This window comes from Anolis carolinensis, chromosome 1, assembly GCF_035594765.1.
Source record: "Anolis carolinensis isolate JA03-04 chromosome 1, rAnoCar3.1.pri, whole genome shotgun sequence".
Lineage (NCBI taxonomy): Eukaryota > Metazoa > Chordata > Lepidosauria > Squamata > Dactyloidae > Anolis > Anolis carolinensis.
Window position 1 is genome coordinate 17,870,482 of NC_085841.1, and position 21,697 is coordinate 17,892,178.

At 43.2% G+C, this 21,697-nt stretch overlaps 1 long non-coding RNA gene across 2 annotated transcripts; it reads left to right on the plus strand.

Annotated features, from left to right (window-relative positions):
- Positions 1-4: 4 nt before the first annotated feature.
- Positions 5-21,455, plus strand: LOC134296199 (uncharacterized). 2 transcript variants are annotated; one of them, XR_010002815.1, is made up of 3 exons: positions 5-3,698; positions 4,033-4,131; positions 19,264-21,455. It is a non-coding gene; the product is annotated as an uncharacterized LOC134296199 (long non-coding RNA). The 2 variants fall into 2 exon arrangements; XR_010002814.1 differs by having other exon boundaries at positions 5-4,131.
- Positions 21,456-21,697: the final 242 nt, after the last annotated feature.

The following is a 21,697-nucleotide window of genomic DNA, read 5'->3' on the forward strand; positions in this document are numbered from 1 at the left end:
CGAGGGAGAAGGCAAAGCTGCGCCCTCCCCCTCCCGCCCTTGTTTTCGAGGAGCGCGCGGTGAGTGACGTCACGGGTGGAGGTTTGTGAAAGGCAAACCGCCCTTTCCGTCTCCCGCCTTTCTTTCTTTCTTTCTTTTCGAGGAGGGCGCCTCTAAAGTAGCCTGGAAGGCGCCATTAGGCGGGAAAGAAGCTCCCTTCCTTCACAGAAGCCTCACAGAGCATCCATGGGAACACAGGAATGCTGGGCCACTCTGACAACCACCATGACAGACTACACAGAGAAGCCACAAGCACGTGAAATCCACAAGCACGTGGACAATTTCAACAGAAAGGAGGAAACCATGACAATGAACAAAATCTGGCTACCAGTATTTTTTTAAAACTCTAAAAGCAGGACAGTAAATAAAGAATTACATTCAGAAGATGGGAATTCCAGGGCTAGCTAATACCACCCAACAAAGGATTCTCCCAGGTAGAAGCAGCCAGGCTTTGAAGCTGCAAGGCCATTCAATGCTAATCATGAAAATAATATTATAATGTAATACAATATTATACTAATAATAATATTGATGAAGATTGAAAAATATGGATTTTTAGACATATATTGTATGCACATTAGAAGCAGCGAAATGTAGAAAAATCAGACTCTCTGTGTTAGATTTTAGGGATGCACAAGCTGACAGGACAGAGGGGAGAAGGGGGGCAGTTATCTATACATTCCAGTGTGAATTGGTTCCTAGCACAGCTTAATGGAAGGAGAGCTGACCTCTCCCCCTCCCTTTTGACAAGGGGCCATGATTAATCTACAAAAGCTGAGCCGTGGTGTCTGTGACTTACTACACGCTTTTAGAGTGCTTAGATAGGAAAATGCTGATTGTGCATATTTATGTCCATGTATGTAAGCATGTGAAGTGACGTACTAATGACGAGATGTATGTAGAAGCATGTTCTTTGTCTGAAAATGTATAAAAGGCGAGTCAACGCCTTGATCTCGTCCCTCTGGTTTGCTTTTTTGGAAGAGATTCCACTTCCAGAGACTCAGCTGAAATAATAAACCGGACTTTTGGGCCTCTCAGAAGGATCTCTCTTTGCATTATCTCTCCCTTCATCTACAACAATATAATAGTATTAATTATATGTTATATAGTAAATGTAATATTACTAATAATATTTCCATATAATGATATAGTAAAAGGTAAAGGTTTCCCTTGTAGTTAAGTCCAGTCATGTCCGACTCTGGGGGTTGGTGCTCATCTCCATTTCTAAGCTGAAGAGCCGGCGTTGTCCGTAGATACCTCCAAGGTCATGTGGCTGGCATGACTGCATGGAGCGCCGTTACCTTCCTGCCAGAGCGGTACCTATTGATCTACTCACATTGGCATGTTTTCGAACTGCTAGGTTGACAGAAGCTGGAGCTAACAGCGGGCACTCACTCCACTCCCGGGATTTGAACCTGCGACCTTTCGGTCTGCAAGTTCAGCAGCTCATGATATAGTATATATAGTACAGTATAGTAATTTAATGCTTATATTGTGCTATGCTAATAATATCTTGTATGTACATTTGATTTGTAAGCCGCTCTGAGTCCCCCCCGGGGTGAGAAGAGCGGGATATAAATGTAGTAAATAAATAATAAATAATCATGCTGGCCAATTGCAACATTCAAACTTGCCTTAAACCAGGGGTCCCCAAACTAAGGCCCGGGGGCCGGATGCGGCCCATCGAAGCCATTAATCCGGCCCCCACTGCACAAGGGCAGAAGGGGGATGGGCTAAATGACCCAAGGGGTCTCTTCTTCTCTTACAACCCTTAATATTAATATTGAGGCTGGGTGCTTTCAGGGGTGCTTTGCTTGTGCTTTTGGTGCACAGAGGCAGAAGGGGGTTGGACTCAATGGCCCAAGGGGTTTCTTCCAACACTCTTCATTATTATTATTATTATTAACATTGAGGCTGGGAGGCCATCTGTCAGGGGTGCTTTGCTTGTTCTTTCGGTGCACAAACGCAGAAGGGGATTGGACTCAATGGCCCAAGGGTCTTTTGTTGTTGTTGTTATTATTATTATTAACATTGAGGCTGTTCTTTCAGTGCACAAAGGCAGAAGGGGGTTGGACTCAATGGCCCATACAATAAAATAATAATTATTTTATTGTATGACACCGCAAACAAGATAGATATGCTGGATTTCGTTTCACAAAATCACAAGTCGAACACTTCCCAAGTGTCTAGGACTGTGTGATATATTTTCGGATGATGCGCGCAGATCCCAGCAGGGTGGCCTTTTGCAGTTATTATTGTTGTTGTTGTTGTTGTTGTTGTTGACATTGAGGCTGGGAGGCCATCCGTCAGGGGTGCTTTGCTTGTTCTTTCAGTGCACAAAGGCAGAAGGGGATTGGACTCAATGGCCCAAGGGTCTATTATTATTATTATTATTATTATTATTATTATTATTATTAACATTGAGGCTGGGAGGCCATCTGTCAGGGGTGCTTTGCTTGTTCTTTCAGTGCACTAAGGCAGAAGGGGATTGGACTCAAAGGCTCTCTTCCAATCCTCATCATCATTATTATTATTATTATTATTATTTATTGCTCGGTGGCCAACTATAGTCCGGCCCTCCAACGGTCCAAAGGATCATGAACTGGCCCCCTGTTTAAAAAGTTTGGGGACCCCTGCCTTAAACAGACAAGAGTTCTTTCTCCCACCCTGGACCTTCCACAGATATATAAGCCCCACTTGCTTAGTTTCCAATAGGCCTCACTGAGAGAGACGTGGGTTTAAAAAGAGAATTTTCAAAGATACTTCTAATGACTATAAGTCCCATATGTTCTGATAGACTGCTATTTGACCTAATTTGCAAAAGGCTTTTGTGAGGCCTATGTTTGAGTGAGGCCTATGTTTGAGAGAAAAAACATTGATGTTTGGAAAAAGAGTTGTTGCAGAAAGGACATAACTGGTTAGATAGTACTCCCTAAGGTTCCCAGTGGTTTTGGACTTATGCTTGCAACAGAAGTAGATGAGCAGGTGCAGTATTCAGGGTCAGAAAACATGAAAGTGAAGGAGCAAAGATGTAAAAGATGTAAAAATACTCCTCTGAATCCAAAGTCAAAATCAGGAGGCCCCTTTTCTGTGGAGAGGGCGAGGAAGGACACCATGAAAGTTGGATCTTCAAACTGCAAAAGAACTATTTATTGCGAGCTTAGCAATAACGACAAAAACATGCATACATCAATGCAATCAATAAAAGGATTTGTTGCCCTTTCAAAATGGTTGCAAGGGTTTTTATCACTTCTACAGAAAATAGTAAGCATATCCTTATTGGCTTACAAAAATCATTTACCCCATTCGTCTAATGTGGGCTGCATCACAAGCTTCTTAATCATCATGCAATTCCATTGGTTTTCTATGCTGTAACAACATGTGACTCTTTAGACAATGGTGCTTTTCATGTTACTGACCCTGATCTCAGCACCAACTTGTCTTCCTCTTGTTGCAGTTATAGGTTTGAAACGATATGGGAATCATAGGTAGTAGTGGCTAACCGGTTCTGACTTGATGTATTATTATTATTGAAAGTAACTTTTTTTTCCTCTGGAACAACAAGAGAGATTGCAGTTGATGCCATCTCCTAAGATGTAACGAGAGCACCTGCTTGTCCGATTTTGATGGATTCATTTCAATTTGTACAACCCGAGGAGGTGAGTGTGTTCCTGCTGGTTCTCCTGGATCTCTCAGCAGCCTGCGATACAGTAGACTACAGTATCCTTCTGGGTTGCCTTGCTGGAATGGGCCTTGGGGGTACTGTTTTGCAGTGGCTCCAGTCCTTCCTTGTGGACCGTACCCAGAAAGTGTTGATAGGGGACAGCTGTTCAACCCCACAACCATTGTCTTGTGGAGTCTCACAGGGTTCAGTACTGTCCCCTCTGTTGTTTAACATCTACATGAAGCCGCTGGGTGAGATCATCCAGAGTTTTGGCGTTCGGTGTTATCTGTACGCGGATGATGTCCAACTCTATCACTCCTTTTTTCCAGTGTCCAAGGGGGGCCGTCCAGATCCTGAACCGGTGCCTGGCTGCTGTGTCGGACTGGATGAGGATGAACAAATTGAAGTTGAATCCAGATAAGACAGAGGTACGCCTGGTTAGTCACAAGGCCAAACAGGGTATAGGGTTACAGCCTGTGCTGAATGGGGTTACACTCCCTCTGAAGGTGCAGGTTTGCAGTTTGGGAGTCCTCCTGGACTCATCGCTGAGTGTGGAGTCCCAGGTTTCGGCAGTGGCCAGGGGGCCTTCGCACAACTCAGACTTGTGCACCAACTGTGCCCATACCTTGGGAAACCTGACTTGTTTGGACTGTTGTAATGTGCTCTACTGTCAGGACCCAGGCTGCAGAGCACCAATAACCATGCGCAGAGACCAGATTCTATCTAATATCTTTATTAAAGAATTATATAAAGTCAATAAAAACAAGTGAAGAATATAGTTCAGAAGCAGACCTTTCAGGAAAGGCCAAATATAGTCCAGGAAAATATTGTCCAATATAAGATATTAGAGTTCAAAGTTATAATCCACTAACCGAAACACACACTTTGCCAAGCAATAGTGTGGGGAGATGACAAGGTCTTTTAGTCCATTGAAGCTTGACAACAAGGCTGGATCATGAGCTTGATTCTTGGCTGGATCAAAGACTTGAAACGTGGCAACTTGAAGCATGAAACAAGGTCCGTGGCAAAACATGAGACAAGGCAAGACTTGAAACTAGATCCGGGAAGCAGGGAACAAGGAGTACGAAGTCCACACACGATCTCTCTCTCAAGCTGATCAATTGACTCCGCAAGGTTCCCCTTGCGGCAAAACCCCTATATAGGGTCTTGTTTTCCCGCCAACAGAACACTTTCCCTGGAGAACAAGAAGCGAAACCCAACTCTGTCCAGATGCATGACTCCTTAGAATTTCCCAAGGGAAGCAGACTTAATCGGCTAGTTGTTTGACAGCGATTCTGAGACTCCGGCGATTAGCCTCCTTGACTCCTCTATCTCTATTATAATTGTCCTTTCGGGAAAACGGGGGAGAATTCTGCCCAAAGCTTGTTTGGGTAACTTCCTGAGGACAAACATCCTCCAGGTGGAGAGGCTCCGTTTCAAACTGAACCAGTGGAAATCCCATGTTTTCCTCCTCGTCTGCCACAATAGCACTAGGAACGGGACTACAAGGCCCATGAGACATCACACCTACATGGGGTTGCCTTTGAAGACAGTTCGGAAGCTGGAACTAGTCCAACGTTCCGCAGCCAGGTTACTAACTGGAGCGCCATTCAGGGAGCATACAACTCCTCTGTGGAAGCAGCTCCACTGGCTGCCTGTTAGCTTCCGGGCACAATGCCAAGTGCTGGCTTTGGCCTATAAATCCTTAAATGGCTCTGGTCCAACTTACCTCTCAGAACGTATCTCCCCCTACGGGCTGTCCCACAGATTAAGATCTTCGAGTGAGGCCCTGCTCTTGGTCTCACCGCCGTCACAGGTCCATTTGGCGGGGACAAGAGACAGGGCTTTTTTGGTGGTGGCTCCGCAGCTGTGGAACTCCTTGCCTAGGGAGATTAGGGAAGCCCCTTCACTCATGTCTTTCAGGAAGCAGCTGAAGACCTGGCTGTGGGACCAAGCATTTGGCCCATCCTAAGATATGATTTCATATGACCTGATACATTCTGTGAATTAATATTAAGTCGAACACAGACTGGCTCTGACTTTGACTCGAAACTTCCCCTATTGTAATGGTCATATGGTTTTAATCTCATCACCTCTGCTGGATACATGCCAACCTCCCCTCTGGATTCTTCCCCACTTGAGCCAAGCCCCAGCCTGGCTGGGAGGAGATTTCTAGCCACACCATCGAAGGCTCAGCCAATCCCAGTCAGTCAATGAAACAGATTCTTTTTAGATCCTTGTAGGAGCACAGGCATCAAGCCGGTCACTTGGGCGTGAGCCCACTGGTCGCCTTCCTATGGCCATGGATGAATAAATCTGCCTCAGTATTATGTCTTCAACTGCCTTTGGTGAGTTAATTCTAATCTGGGAACTGAATTAATTGCTAGCATTCCTTGCCAGGCAGGACTTTCAGATTATGGCAGTCTAGATTCAATATCAAAGAGACTGTTAAAGACTATAAGTTAAAGATACAAACGTTCAACAAAAGTAATGATGAGGAGATCAAAGATTTGGGGGGTCTCGCTGGAAATGGAGACCCACAAAGAACCCAGAAGGAGGGTTGCACAACACCTGGCAAGCTTGTGAGAAGCAAAATAAAGATTTCCCTATTCCCAATAAAAGGCTCACCAAGTTTGAAGCAGAAGTCACCAAGTTTATTCTGGTCCAGCTGGAGCAGGATGACGGTTGCAATAAGTTGCAAGAGGAACCGGCATGCCATTACATAGAAAATGTTGGATTATCTAGCAATCATGCATGCATACAGAAAGTTATATATGCCTTTAGAATTTGGGGCATAAAAGAATATACTTTCTTTTGTTCTCTCTCTTCACCTTTTCTTGCTTCTTCTTGTTCTTCCTCTTTTTGGCTCTTCATCCAGCCATGCTGCCTGATGTTACTTCTTGTTAAGAGATATGTAGTATCCTGAACTGTATTCTTTTAGAACTAAGATGTTTTTACCTGTATAACCATCATCATACAAGATTGCGAGTAAAAATATTTTTACTATTTTACTTTTGATGTCTCTGATGTTTATTTTATGCGCATGACTCTTTTAAAAGGAAAGGGAGGCTTACTATTTTGCTTTTTCTCACCTCTAGTCACATAAACTCCTAGACTTCTGTATTTTTGTAACCATATTGGTATCATAATCCTAACAGGTTATGAACATATTCCTAATAGAAAAATACACATTTTATACTTTTGCGTTTTGAATTTCCCACGCTCGCCCATCTGGCCGGCTTTGCTCTGATTGGCATGGGGAGTCCCTGACGTCAGAGGCCAGGAGGAGCGGTCTGGGAGCTCACATGCTTCAGCCTATGGGAGCACGAGCTCTGCCTGTGACATCACTCCCTGGCTGGCCAATGGGAGAGATGGAGGCATGGCAACAGGAGAAACAAAGCAATCATATGTTGATGAAAGGATTAATGAGTGACCCTACGTTGGGTCCATTGTCAAACGGCCCAGGGCCCTGCTAACTGGACCTGTCTATTTATATACTGATTGGAATAACAAGTCCCTTGGGTGGAAGTCTGACACCTGAATGTCAGTTCTATTTTCAAAAGAGCAGCAGCATCGGTAATCTTGATGGAATTAAAAATGATTCAGAATGTGAGGAAGGGAGGTGGCTTTTTCTTGACAACTGCGGCTTACTCTTGCCTCCTCACAGAGGAGTTAAGCCATTTAGGTGAATGATTGGAATGTCCGAAGTTTGAGAAAGAGTCCATTGTTTTATTTCCAGATGGTGATCATGGCGATCCATGTTTGTAGAATATGGCCTAAGGCAGCCTGGTGGCATTCAGGTCAGGATGGTGTGCTGGCCAAAAGTTTACGTCAGGGTCATAGTGCCTCTTTTATAAGGGGCAAAATGATATAAATAATAATAATAATAATAATAATAATAATAATAATAATAATAAATTGATAGGAGACACATGTGGGATTCACAATGGGGGGGGGGAAATATGAGATCCAGCATCCCCATGTGTTGGGGGATAGACGCAGGTAGACCCATGAGACTTTCAGAGGGCTTCGATCTCCTCTGTGTTTCTCATCAGGGGCAAAGAGAGGAATCCCAGAGGTTCTCCAGTAGCCCATCAGGCAAAAGGGCTTTTGGGGTTCCCCTAGAACTAGGAAACGGAGCAAGGGATACAAGGGGTTCATAAAGGGAAAAGGGGTCCCTGATACCTAAGGAGTTCATAAGAAGGCGTAAAAGGACATTTTAGATCGTGTTGCCCATGCTCATTCATAAAAAGGCAACTCATTCATGAAAAGGAACTAATTCATTTGTCAGGAGGCGGATCAGGGCCATTGTGGCAAAAAGCAAGATAGCAGTTTAGTTTAGAAAGTGTTCCGGAGTGAAATGGAATTGGTCCGGAATGAATCTGTTGAGTTGCGGATACAGGGACCAGTTGGGTTTCCGTATCTGCGACTGGAAAAACTGTATTTCTTTGTTCCCGAGGCAGAGATCCGCAGCTCAGAAAGGGGTTCATTGTTAATTTTGGGTTGTGGGAAGAGCCTGCAAAAAAGCTCTTTTGCAGGCTGGGAAGTGAAAGCAAACAGCGGATACAATTTATTACTCTTCGTTAATGTGTAGCAAAGGACAATGGAGCCTGCGGTTTTCAGCTACTGTGGCAGTTCTGAAGGGAAGATACAATGTTTCTGTGTGACTGAAGCCTACCTGGAGTGGAAATTCAGGGTTCCTGAGAGCCTGTGGAACTCCTGGCAGAAATCAGCTGTGTGTCAAAGCAATGTGAGTGCGGGGGCTTGTGTGTTCGACATCAGTAACAACACAAAATTCATACAAAGTGAACCAAAACATATTAAATTAACACATCCATCATCCATAAATAAACAGAGATTGCATTATATAAAAGCAATGATATATTTCCCAAACTCTGGGGATTTTTTTGTATTCCAGCTCCCAGCAGCCTCAGCTGATCAGGGATTCTGAGATCTTAAGTCTAAGAACAACAACGGGAGTGTCACCCCAATCTCTTTAAAAGGTGCAGCTTTAGAGACAAGGCCAGCCGGCAAAGTAGCCAGGCGTTTCTTGCTCTCAGAATGAAAGCTTTATTTTGAAAAATGAAGGCCATATCTGAACTGCTGGATATACTACAGATTATATGCTTTGAACCGGATTATCTGAATCTACACTGCCATATAATCCAGCTCAAAGCAGATCATCTGGATTTTATCTGGCAATGTAGTAACTAAAGGGTGGGCTGCCATGAGTCAAGCCAGGAAGTACCACACAGACAAGAGGGGGCAACAGCTTTTTATACATGGTTTTTAAAGCACACCACACTCACATACCTCTCCTTCCTCCAGGCAATCTGAGCATGCACTGAACAATGCAGCTATACTCTGCAATTAACAATCAATTAGCAAAACTACAATTTGATCACACTTTCTTGTGTAAGACTGTAGCAGTATGTAGTAGCAAATACCCATTGTTAATTGTTTTGCATCATTGTTAATTTGTGTAACTGTTAATTGTTTGGTCAATCTGAGCTGTTAAACTGCAAACATGGCTTTGTTTGTTGAGGTACCATCAGAGAAGGGAGGAGGGAAGGTCAGTGAGTGGAAAGCGAGTTCCCTAGCAACAGGAATAAAAGAGGCATTTAAGTCAATGTTAACTTGGCCTGAGAGAGAAGCAACCAGATAAGATAAGGCAGTTGCAAGTCGTGGATTACTGTTCATACTCTGCATGGACACTGCTACAGCAGACTTGCAGACTATGCATCCTTGGACACTCCTACTGTGTTTCCCCGAAAATAAGACAGTGTCTTATATTAATTTTTGCTCCCAAAGATGCTCTAGGTCTTATTTTCAGGGGATGTCTTATTTTTCCATGAAGAAGAATTCACATTTATTGTTGAACAACAAAATGAACATTTATTATATACTGTACAGTAGTTGTCATCATAAACCAGCATAACCAGACAAACTGTGAATCCTATCAAGAATTTCTTGTTACCCTGTTTCCCTGAAAATAAGACATCCCCGAAAAATAAGACCTAGTAGAAGTTTTGCTGAATTGCTAAATATAAGGCCTCCCCCGAAAGTAAGACCTAGCAAAGTTTTTGTTTGGAAGCATGCCCAGCGCCTGCCAAACAGATCATGCAGGATTGGTAAATGTACATACCAATTGTACATGGAAATAATGGTAGTAACAAGAAATTCTTGATAGGATTCACAGTTTGTCTGGTTATGTTGCTTTGTGATGACAACTACTGTACAGTAGTTCATTTTTTGTTCAACAATAAATGTGAATTCTTCTTCATGGAAAAATAAGACATCTCCTGAAAATAAAACCCAGCACATCTTTGGGAGCAAAAATTAATATAAGACACTGTCTTATTTTTGGGGAAACACGGTACTACCAGTATTTCCATATACAACACTTTATGGTAAGTACATTTACTGATCCTGCGTGCTTTGGTATTCTGTTCGGCGGGCATGCTTCCAAACAGAAACTTTTCTAGGTCTTACTTTCGGAGGAGGCCTTATATTTAGCAATTTAGCAAAATCTCTACTAGGTCTTATTTTCTGGGGATGTCTTAATTTAGGGGAAACAGGGTATGTGCAGATGACAGCACTCGGCCACTAAAACGTACAGCCCTCCAACAACAGCTGCAGACATGGAGAGACAGACTGAGGCCCCTTCCACACAGCTGAATAAAATCCCACATTATCTGCTTTGAATTGGAATATATGGCAGCGTGGACTCATCCCAATTCAAAGCAGATATTGTGGGATTTTCTGCCTTGATATTCTGGGTTATAAGGCTGTGTGGAAGGACCTTCAGTGAAAATGGACTTTGACTGAACATACTCAAAACAGAATATTTGGAATGTGTGTGTGTGTGTGTCAACTGGAAAATAAGATGCATGAATCTCATTAGTTGAGCCATGCCTGGAGAGCTGGCTAAGCCTGGGATTTTTTCCATACTGTTGCATTTTTGTTCAGGCTTGAGCTATGCAGGTGTAGAGAGTGAGTTTGAAGAGAGAAGCAGAGAAAGAGATACAGATTTTGAGGTATGCTTTCACTTCATGAACTGCTGAAGGTATGTATTGTCGAAGGCTTTCATGGCCGGGATCACAGGGTTGTTGTGTGTTTTTTGGGCTGTATGGCCATGTTCCAGAAGTATTCTCTCCTGACATGTAGCCCACATCTATGGCAGGCATCCTGAACCTCTGAGGATGGCAGGCACTCTGGACCTCTGTGGGTGAAACGTCAGGAGAGAATACTTCTGGAATTGTATTCCAGAAGTATTCCTGGCCATACAGCCCAGAAAACAAACAACAACCCTGCTGAAGGAATTTATTCACATGGACAAAGGAAATACTATTTTAGATCTCTCATGAAAGGACATTATGTGAATTGGTGCAACTGATCACATTGTACGTATGTTGTTCTGGATTTAAGAAGAATAAACCACTTGTTCTTTATAGGTCACCTGCGTGAAGTTGAAGGTCGCCCCCCCCCCCCCAAAATAAAAGATAGTAACTTGTAGTTTTTCTAAGGACAAGGACATCAGGCTGGATAATAAGGGTTAAGTCTTGGTCAATTTGCAAAGGCACTAACAACAACAAGGACCCATTCCATGATAGATAGTGTACATTTAATCAAGGCTTTATGTCCTATATTTCATATATTTATAGCAGAAGGTAACAAATTTATTACTGGAAACCATGTCACAAAAGTTATTTGACTTTTTCCATCTGAGCCACACCTGGGCTAAAGAATTAATGACGCTTCTAATTGTTTCCCATCTCAGTCAATGACTCACAAACAAAAGGGACTCCTTTTTGAGCTGAGAAACATTTACATATCTAGGCTAAAGGTTAGCCAAGCAAACATTATGCTTTATAATCTTTCCCTTGCCATTTATTTCCCCCTCCTGCATGAACCCCTTTGTATCCCTTGCGCCGTCTCCCAGTTCTAGGGGAACACTAAAAGCCTCTTGGCTGCTGGGGAACCTCTAGGATCCCTTGCTTTGTCCCCCATAGGAAACACAGGGGAGATCGAAGCCCCCTGAAAGCCCCATGGATGAAAATTGTGTTTGTCTCCCAACACAATGGGGATGCTGGATCTCCTTTTCTCCCCCATTGTGAGTCCCATGTGTGTCTCCTATCAATTATATATATTTTTATTATTATACTTTATGATGTCTTGCCCCCATATAAAATGAAGCACAGTGACCCAGATGTGAACTTTTGGCCAGCATTCCATCCTGACCTGGGTGCCACCAGCCTGCCCCAGGCCCATATCCTGACTCAATGGACCATCATGATCATCATCTGGAAATAACACAATGGACTCTTTCTTAAGCCTCGGAAGGCAAAGCCAAACCACTTAAGAATGGAGCAACCTTTGGACATTCCAAATCATTCCACATAAATGGCAGTCACAGCAAGGCTGGGTCTGTTGTCGACCGCGTTTTAGGGGATCGGGCCCTTAAGGAGAGACCCGACCCGGTCCTGAGAGAACGGACCTTGGCGGAGCCAATTGGAAAATATGAGCCGCAATACAACCTGAAGCCGAAATGAAGACGGTCCGCCAAAGTTGAAGGAAAATTCCGCCAAGGAGTCTTTATTGAGCAATTCAGCTGAAGAGGACTCTAGTAGCGATCATTCAGTCTACTAGGGTACCACATAATCAAAATAAAGCCATATTTATACAAAGTTTCAGTCTGACAGCCCTTTGAATTTCCCGCCCCGCTCCCCCGCCCATCTGATCGCTGATAGGCTAGAAGGTTGAACGAGGCGGGCTTTCGTTTCCCGCCTTGCTCTGTTGGCCCAATAGGGAGCTGCTTTTTGTCTCTACTCGAGCCAATCAGGAAGGAGAAGGCGGGAGTTATTGAAACAATGAAGTGACAGGGCAGGAAAGATCGGATTAATTCCTGCTAGACCGATTTCTAAAGGGATTAATGGCAGCAATCAAGGATGTCCGGGTTTCTGTCACGTATACAGATTTTAGATATGCCTTGGGGTGTCAGAGGTGGAAGTAGAGATGGGTGGTGATGAGCCATAATTGACAGGCTCTGCAGGGCGCCTTCCTGAGGTGTCCTGGTTTTTCCTTTGGGTGAGATATGACAATGTTTGCCTTGAGGCTAATCACCTTTAGGACAACACTCCGAATTCGGCGACTCAAGCCCTATATTGTCCATGCAATCTGAATTTGATTGGGTTAAGCGGTGGCAGATTATCCTTTTGTTTTTGGGAAGGGAAGCCTGGGTCATAGGAAATGGGATAGGTTCTGGGGTTCAGGTTGAGTTCAAAATATTTCCTATTTGATTTCATGACTTGACAATTATATGAAATAAAATGAAAAATAAAATAAAGTTGGAATATAAACCCTGCTGGGAAAAATACATATTTTCCGGGGATCCCAGAGAGTACAAATACATATAGGCAGATAGATAGATTTCATGGAAATAAGGGAGAATCCATAAAGGTGGGTTACACTGCATAAAGGGGAATCATGAATGATATAAACAATTGAAAACATTTGATAAGAACGAAGTTCATAACATCTGGGGAACCCAATATGGAAATTCATAAAAGTGGAGTTTTAGCAGCATGATTTTACAATTCATGAAGTTAGCCCAACGATTAGAAATTCATACAACAGTGATTCATGAGGGTGTCCAGGTACATAGAATATGAAAATTCACGGATACATTGGGAAAAGAGTTCATCTGTGGTGGAAGGAATTCATAGAAATAGCATGGGGAAGAGGTACATGTGGGTTGCAGTCTTTGGAAATATAGGATTTCATAAGTTCAGGGGTAGGTCTGGGAAGAGTGTTCTTCTCATTCATAAAATTATGAAGGTGTGAATGAAACGTGGAGGGCGCCCGTCCAGGCACCCTCCTGGCAGCTGTAGAGAGGGTGAAGGTCCTTGGAGAACTATGTCTCCCCAGCGGGAGAGCGATCCCCCATCCACAGTTCACAGAAAGGGACCAGTGATCTCTTAAAAACCATCCCGCGGGTCGCGGGGAGAGGAAAGTCCGGGATAAGGCTGGAAGAGAGCAGTCTGGCTTGAAAAGAGCAGTCGGTTCCGTTTGACAGTCAGCTGATGAGGTGCCGAGAACTGGACCGATTTTGGTTCCGTTGGTGGTCCTTGGGTCAGGAGCCTTAGGAAGGGTTAGGACTGAAAGAGGAGCGTGCTAGGGGTAATTTTGATAAAGATATGAGCCAATTTGTATCGTCCGCCGTATTAACCTATGGCGGGGAAGCCTCCGCCAGGGTTTGAAGGTCGGACGGGTTAGAGAGAGAGAGAGAGGGGGGATTGCGTGCAAAAGAAGGAGTCAGGGAAAGACACAAAATAACCAGATAGAGAGTGTTACTGTTAAAAATGAATGCTACTTTTATTGGGGGGATTTGTTACATAGTTCAGGGAAGGGGAAAGTGAAGAAAAAAGATCTTTTAATAATAGTCTGCTGCGGTCCCGCTCCGTTCCTTTGGTGATGGATCTGCGGAACTCTCCGCTGCGGGTTTAAATCAATTTGAAAGCTGGCGCCACGGTCATCAGGTCCAGCCAGGGGGGTGGGAATTTTGAACCTGAAAACTATATAAAAGTGTATGCTTTGCTATGTTATGTATCTGTCTATTTTTGGCGAACTATCGCAGGCTAGCATCACTTTCAGCTGAAATTAAATAAAAAAACCTTGGTGGCTTTCTGCTTCATCATAGAATAGTAGAGTTGGAAGAGACCTCATGGGCCGTCCAGTCCAACCCCCTGCCAAGAAGCAGGAAATCACATTCAAAGCACCCCAACACCCACCTCCCTTCCTTAGGCTGCAAATTGTAATTTTTATGATTTAGAATATTCTTTTAGAGTTTATTAAAAACCGAAAAACATCAAATCTGCAAAAAGTGAACCACGAAGTAGTGAGGGAACACTGTAATAGTTGAGCATCATACCAGACTAATCTGCATGATGGGTTTTATAGGAGACCAGATCGAAATAAACAACATGCAAACACACACAAACCTTTCCCCTCTTTGCTGTCTGCATTTTTCCCTTCCAGCTCTATCCTTCAGTTGAGCACTTCTGTTTCTCTCTGTCTCTCTTTGTTTCAAAACAATCCTGCTTTTTCTGAAAACATTTTTTCCTTCAAAATAATCTCTTTCAGGTCATTTCAATCTCCTCCTTCATCTCTTACCCACATCTTTTCCCAGTGCTTGGGAACACTTATCTCTTTCAAATTCCTTCACTCCTTTTCACTCCTTTCTCCCCACTCTGTAACTCATTCTCAGAACTTTCTTCTTCTAAAATTCACACCTTTAAAATCTCAGCCTTCTTCAATAGTCCATCAATAAAAAGCACTGCCTTGCAGCTTTTTCTAGCCCTCTTTGAAGGGCAGGAATTTTGTTATCACCTGGACTGTGAAGACTTGGCTTTGCCTTTTCCTCTCCTTTGCTTTAGTCCCCCCTGTTTGTAGGTTTTCCCAATAGTGTAGATACCTCCCTTTGTATTAGTTTTGGGTGGAGCATAAGAAAACACCTAAAAGCCAACCTTAGGTGGTCTATTCCATTTGCCTGTATAGAGCTCTCTTGCTAGATTCCTCTTTCTTCAGCAGGGCTACAGTGACCAGAGGCTTGCCATTGCCTGGTAATCCTAGGCCCAAGCAATCCAAAACAGGATCCTGCATTTAGCCAGTATTCATATATCACTAGTCTCCGCTGGCGAAGTGGGTTAAAGCCTTGTAACTTGAAGGTTGTGTTGCTGACCTGAAAGCTTCCAGGTTTGAATCCAACCCAGGGAGAGCGTGGATGAGCTCCCTATATCAGCTCCAGCTCCATGTGGGGACATGAGAGAAGCCTCTCACAAGGATTGTAAAAACATCAAAACATCCGGGCGTCCCCTGGGCAACGTCCTTGCAGACGGCCAATTCTCTCACACCAGAAGCGACTTGCAGTTTCTCAAGTCACTCTTGACACACACAAAAAACTAGTCCCAGAGACAACAGAAGCTTTTGACCAGCTTAAGCTTCAAAAGGAAGAAGACTGAGACAGGTTATGAGCACCAACTTGTAAACCATCACTTTGCATCAGAGGCGGAAGACTTTCAAGGACTCCAGAGAGATGACTGCAACCAGAAAAATCTCCTTTTGTAATGTATTGTCCTAAGCTATCTTATAATAGTCCCGGGTGTAGTTAACCCTTTATTCATCTTGTTTTCAGTAAACTCGTTATTGTTATCTTCTCACTTGCCTAAAGTGTCTCTGTATGTTAAGGGTCTTGATCTTAACAGAAGGTATACAGATTGCTCCTGACTAAAGCCAGACACTATACTTCTCCCAAAGGCTCGGTTGTACCATCATAGGCTGGACCATAGGGAAGTTTTTGTTCTGGAATTGCATTCAAGGACAGGTGCGCACACAATTATTATTCTAGAAAAAAGTCTCCAGGTTTCCTCACATCTTTTCCCTTTTCCTATGCCTTGGGCCTCTCTTTTGAATACCAGCAAAGCAATGTTAACTTTATTTTAAAATTGACGTGGCTAAATGTATGTTTGCTCTATCATTTAAAAAGCAAATGTTTAGACACACTCAAAAGGAGGAGAAATAAAATACCACCAAACCATTTCGGTTATGTATGTTTGAGATAAAGAAAGAAGAGACACAGTGGATTTTGTTACAAGCATTCATCAGGAGTAGGAATACAATTAAAATAAAAAGAACACAGTTAAAACACACCGATCACTTTTAAGACTCCAGTTTCCCAATGGGTCAAGGATCAATCAAAATCTCATGGCAGCATGCCCCAGCCAGATGCATTAAAAACAACTTCCATTATCTCCAGGTCAGTGAAAGCTGTTCAAATAGCATTTTCAAAGTAAAACAGATAGATGCAGAAAGAAGGCAGCAGGCTTATCAGGACTGCAGATAATTTACAGCCTTCATGGGGGTAGGGATCTCTCCCCCTCTTCCTTGAAAGTCCTTTTCTCTTTCAAGTATCTGTACTAGACAATTTACACTTTGGCAGAAAGGAAAAAAAGAGAAGTTAAAACAGCCTTTGGTGTGTTTTTTTCAGACAGGCACCTTCATTTTACAATAGAAACAGCACACACAGATCCTTACATCTTAAGGCCTTACACAACACACAGACTACCCTTGTGCACAAGCAGGGGTTCACAGAGAACCCACTTGATACCTCACTGAAGACACTTATATAATCTGTGTCATTTTCCCCACCTTGTACATCTAATTGAACTACTTTTTAACATCTAATGTGTCCCATTGATCCAATCCCAGGACTCTGTACTGCAGACAAATTTCAGTGCAGTACTTTTCTGAGCCTTTTCTTACTCCTCCCATATCCCAATTTTTCTCAGTCCTGCAGATCACAATCTAGGAGCCTTAGGGGTTTCTCCTCCTCAGGGACCCCTTTCCTTGACTTACTCAAACAAGTTTGGAGATCACCCTGACCAAATCTGAGACCAATGGGCTGTTTTGGAGGCCACTCTCACCAGACCACACCAGACCAAAGCAACTTTATTCCACACATTTTGCTGTGGAACTGACCACTCCTCTCATGAGAAAATCTGGAAATGCATTATGCCCAGATCCTTTTTGCTTCATTCACGATTGAACGTCTCAAGCACACACACACATTCCTCTCCGGAACCCCCTTAAACCAAAACACTGGGTGTCCCCAGTTCCCCAATCCGTCAGAAGTTCCACTCACCAGTGAGATCCAACCAATGTGGTGGGGATGCCGTGTGGCTTTACTCAGACAGGCCACACTGCTCTCTGGATCAGGAGACATCACAACATAGCAGAAAGGCCTGCCCCCACAGTGCAGCCCAGAAGACAGTCATGTTGCAAAGGACCATTGCCGTCTGACTCCGCTTTGCTAAGCTGCTGCCAGACCTGTCTGTGACACCGCACTCTCCCACCTGATTGCTCCAAAATTCCACCTCCACCCGCGGAGTCTATCAGATATCTGACTTCACAGCACCACAAACTGTCACCCCAGTCTCTTAAAAAGTGTGGTTTTAGAGACATGACCAGTTGGCGTTTCTTGCTTTCAGAAAGAAAGCTTTATTTTGAAAAACTAAAATGAGGTAGAAAATACAGAGAACTGAAGCTCTCAGTGATGCCTCCAAAATGAAGGGGCCCTGAGCAGTGACAGTACATTTGCTTTTATAGTTTCACAGTGCTGTGCCACTGTTTTGCAGTGTCACTCAATCATTGTCAGACTTAATTGGTTAAAGGACAATCAGGCAATTTCAGCTCATACTCCATATCCTCTGCTCTGCACCCTCCCTTTGTCTAGTTCTTATCAGTCAGAACTCTTCATCCCAAATCCACCATGTGCAAGGCTAATGCTGATAATGCCCACAGGGTAGGGGAGTGATATCGAGCTCTTTTAGATAGCGATCTAAAAGAGCTCGATATCAGGAGGGTCTGGTGGCTTCTTAAAGCCATCTGTGTCTAGCAGGGCAAGTTACAGGGGTGCTCACAATATGATTAAAAGGAAATGTACCTCAGACAATGGGATAATCCCCAGCCCGTCACTCAGCAAGCTTTAACAAAGTTTATGTAAGCATCTAAGGCAGTGGTTCTCAACCTGTGGGTTCTCAGGTGTTTTGGCCTACAACTCCCAGAAAGCCCAGCCAGTTTACCAGCTGATTGGATTTCTGAGAGCTGAAGGCCAAAACATCTGGGGACTCACAGGTTGAGAACCACTGTTTTAAGGCTTCCCTTATGTTTGGGTCCATAGAGCTGATTTATTGGAAATAGATAAAGAAATTTATTAGGGTGCACTGGCCAGGACAGCAGCAGATATGACCCAGTGTAACCCAGGGAACTTTAAGATCTTATGGTGACATATATGCTTCTGAAACTGTTGGGGTTGGCACATCTGGGAAGCTGGTCCAGTGTCCTGCTGGGAGGAAATTCCCTCAGGGAGGCAAAGCAAACAGGAGGACATTCTTCTTCAAGATCCAATTAAGATCAGATTCTGAGAGAACATCCAGGTGTTTCAGTCATAACAGATATGGTTTGCACTGAGTTGCAAGAGTATGTTCAATTCTTTTTGAGTGCAGACTCTGCATAAGACATCATTTCAGGCCTGAAAGTTAATAAACCTCTGTCTGTTGTCTTCTAATCAATTTCATCATGCAGCTGACAAGTTACGCCAGGTGATTGATCCACACCACTCCTTAAGTGGTTAGCTGATTTCAGCTTCAAAGATAAACATAAAAAGCTCTCTATTTATTCCCTATTCCCAACCACATGTTTTCTCCTTTACTCCCCTTTGGCTGGTGTCAATGGTGAAGTCACAGTATCTTCTGTCCGCCTCCTACCTGTCTCGTTATCAAGTCGCCACCCCCAACATATATATTATATATCACATGTAGTAAAAATGGCAGCTAATCCCCTCCTGGGGGGGTGGGGGGTGTAAGTTAATATTCATTTATTTATTATGCATGTGTGTATAAAGCACTTGAATGTTATTCAGTAAAGCAATGTTTACTTTTGTCTAAGCCAGTCTTTCAAGGTTATATTCCAAACTAATTTTAGACATCTTTGTTTTTCTTCAGAAAAGACTCCTTTGTAACTTTGTAGAAAAGACGGTCTGGGTGACAGTCAACAATCGCATTCTGGCTTGTTGGAGTAAGCGAAGCATCCCCCAGAAGACCTCAATGTCCAGAGTGGGTTGTGTGGTTTTAATAACTGGTTCTAATGTTTTATAAATTAAAACATTAAATTAAAAAGCAATATACGTTATTTCTATTGTGTTTGTTCATATGGCATCGAATTGCTGCCTAAGGCCGCTCTGAATCCCCTTCAGGATGAGAAGGGTGGGGTGCAAATATTGTAAATAAATAAATATACTGGTTCCAGGATCTCCAATCTAATCATTGGCATACTGGAACCGATTCTATGTCAGTTTGAAACTGACCTAAGTGCTCAGTGTAGATGTGGCCATGGTCTGGCTCTATATGCCCTATTTTTCATCTGTGACATGTTAGAGAGTATGAGAGGTATTTTCTTCCATGTTAAAAAAATCAAGCTATTTCCATCAAATTTATGTGTTGATATTGTCAAGTTATTCTCAAAAACGTAACTGAACAACAAAAATGGTAATCATCTGTATTGGCCAAAGTTAGTAGGCATGGTTCTTTGTCACACAAACATGGTTGTAACATACTTGTCTGCTATTTAGCTGTTGTATATGAGAAACCAATTAATGAAGAAGTATTGGAAAATAATGGAGCCCCGGTGGCAAAGTGGGTTAAAGCACTGAGCTGCTGAACTTGCAGAATGAAAGGTCCCAGGTTCAAACCCCAGGAGTGGCGTGAGCGGCCACTGTTAACTCCAGCTTCTGCCAACCTAGCAGTTCGAAAACATGCCAATGTGAGTACATCAATAGGTACCGCTCCGGCGGAAAGGTAACGGCGCTCCATGCAGTCATGCCGGCCACATGACCTTGGAGGTGTCTATGGACAACGCTGGCTCTTCGGCTTAGAAATGGAGATGAGCACCAACCCCCAGAGTCAGACATGACTGGACTTAACGTCAGGGGAAACTTTTACCTTTTATTGCAAAATATAGATTTTCAGACATACATTTTATGCACATTAGAAGCACTGAAATGCAGAAAAATCAGCCTCTCTGTGTGTTAGATTCTAAGGATGCACAAGCTGGCAGGACAAGGAGGAGAAGGGGGGCCTGTTATCTATACATTCCAGTGCACGATGGTCCCTGTAACAGCTAATGGAGGGAGAATGGATTTCTCTCTCCTGACAAGTCAAAAGTAGGCCCCTGATCGATGTCTATAGCTGAACCCTAGTTATCTGTAACTGGCTGCAGGCTGCTTTTAGAGTGCTTAGATAGGAAAATGCTGAGACATGCATATATATGTCCATGTATGTAGACATGTGAAGTGACGTACTGATGACGACATGTATGTAAGAGCATGTTTCTTTGTTTGCCTGTATTTGAAAATGTATAAAAGGGAAAGTAAATGCCTTTATCCTCGCTCTGGTTTGCTTTTGGAGGGAATTCCACATCAGAGCCTCAGCTGAAAAAAACTGTCCTTTTTGGCTTCAACAAAGGATCTTTCTTGGTGTTATCTCTCCTATCAGCCACAACACAATTAGGAAACAAAGGAGACAACACAGTTGAACTGTTCCGTCCCCCAGGACGATGGTTTGCCTTACCTATTGGTCGTTTGTTTGTTTTCCCTCCTTTACATTTTGTTTGAGCCTCTGGCTGCAAAAGCCTAGGAAAAGTGGCTTGGAATCTGCAAGAGCTGGCTGCAGTTTTCTTTGCAGTGATTGGTCAAAGAATGCAACATCTTAGGACCGCCCTTTTTACCAGGGTCTAGTCTCCATTTTGGAGCTTCATTCTGGCTATAGTCTTCCAACGTGCTGGAGCTGTGCAAGGCTAACTGGGACAAATCATCCTCAAAACCAGGCCAATCTAAGCCTATCCAAATTAGATAAGTATTGAATTATACTGATCTGGAATAGGAAATCTAGTTAGAGGAGCAGGGTTATTCCATCGCTTCTAGAACTAATCTTTGCTGTAAAGATAGGGAAGGAAAGAGTTTCTCCTTCTAATATAGGCAGCGTGATTAGGGTATAGTGGTTTTATAATCACCTTTGCTTTCTGGAACCAGGGATAATTCTGTACCTAAAACCTATAGAAATTTGTTTCATTTTCTGCAACTTTAAGATCTGTGCCAGGTTTACAACCTTGTATGAATAAACATCCTTTTTTGAAGTTATCCAGACTCAGTCGTTCAATATCTATAGGACAGCTTATAGGGATTTGCAGTTCGCCCGGATAAAGGACAGCACGTTTCAGCTTTATAGTTTTTTTTTATTGTCCGGCGGACGGCACATGAACACACAAAAATAGAAACTTAGACTTGTAAAAATTAAGCACTTGGAACCAAATGCTGCTTTGAGAACATTATACATGTGATATTATGGGCCTATCTCCAAATACATGTCACTGAATAGGCAT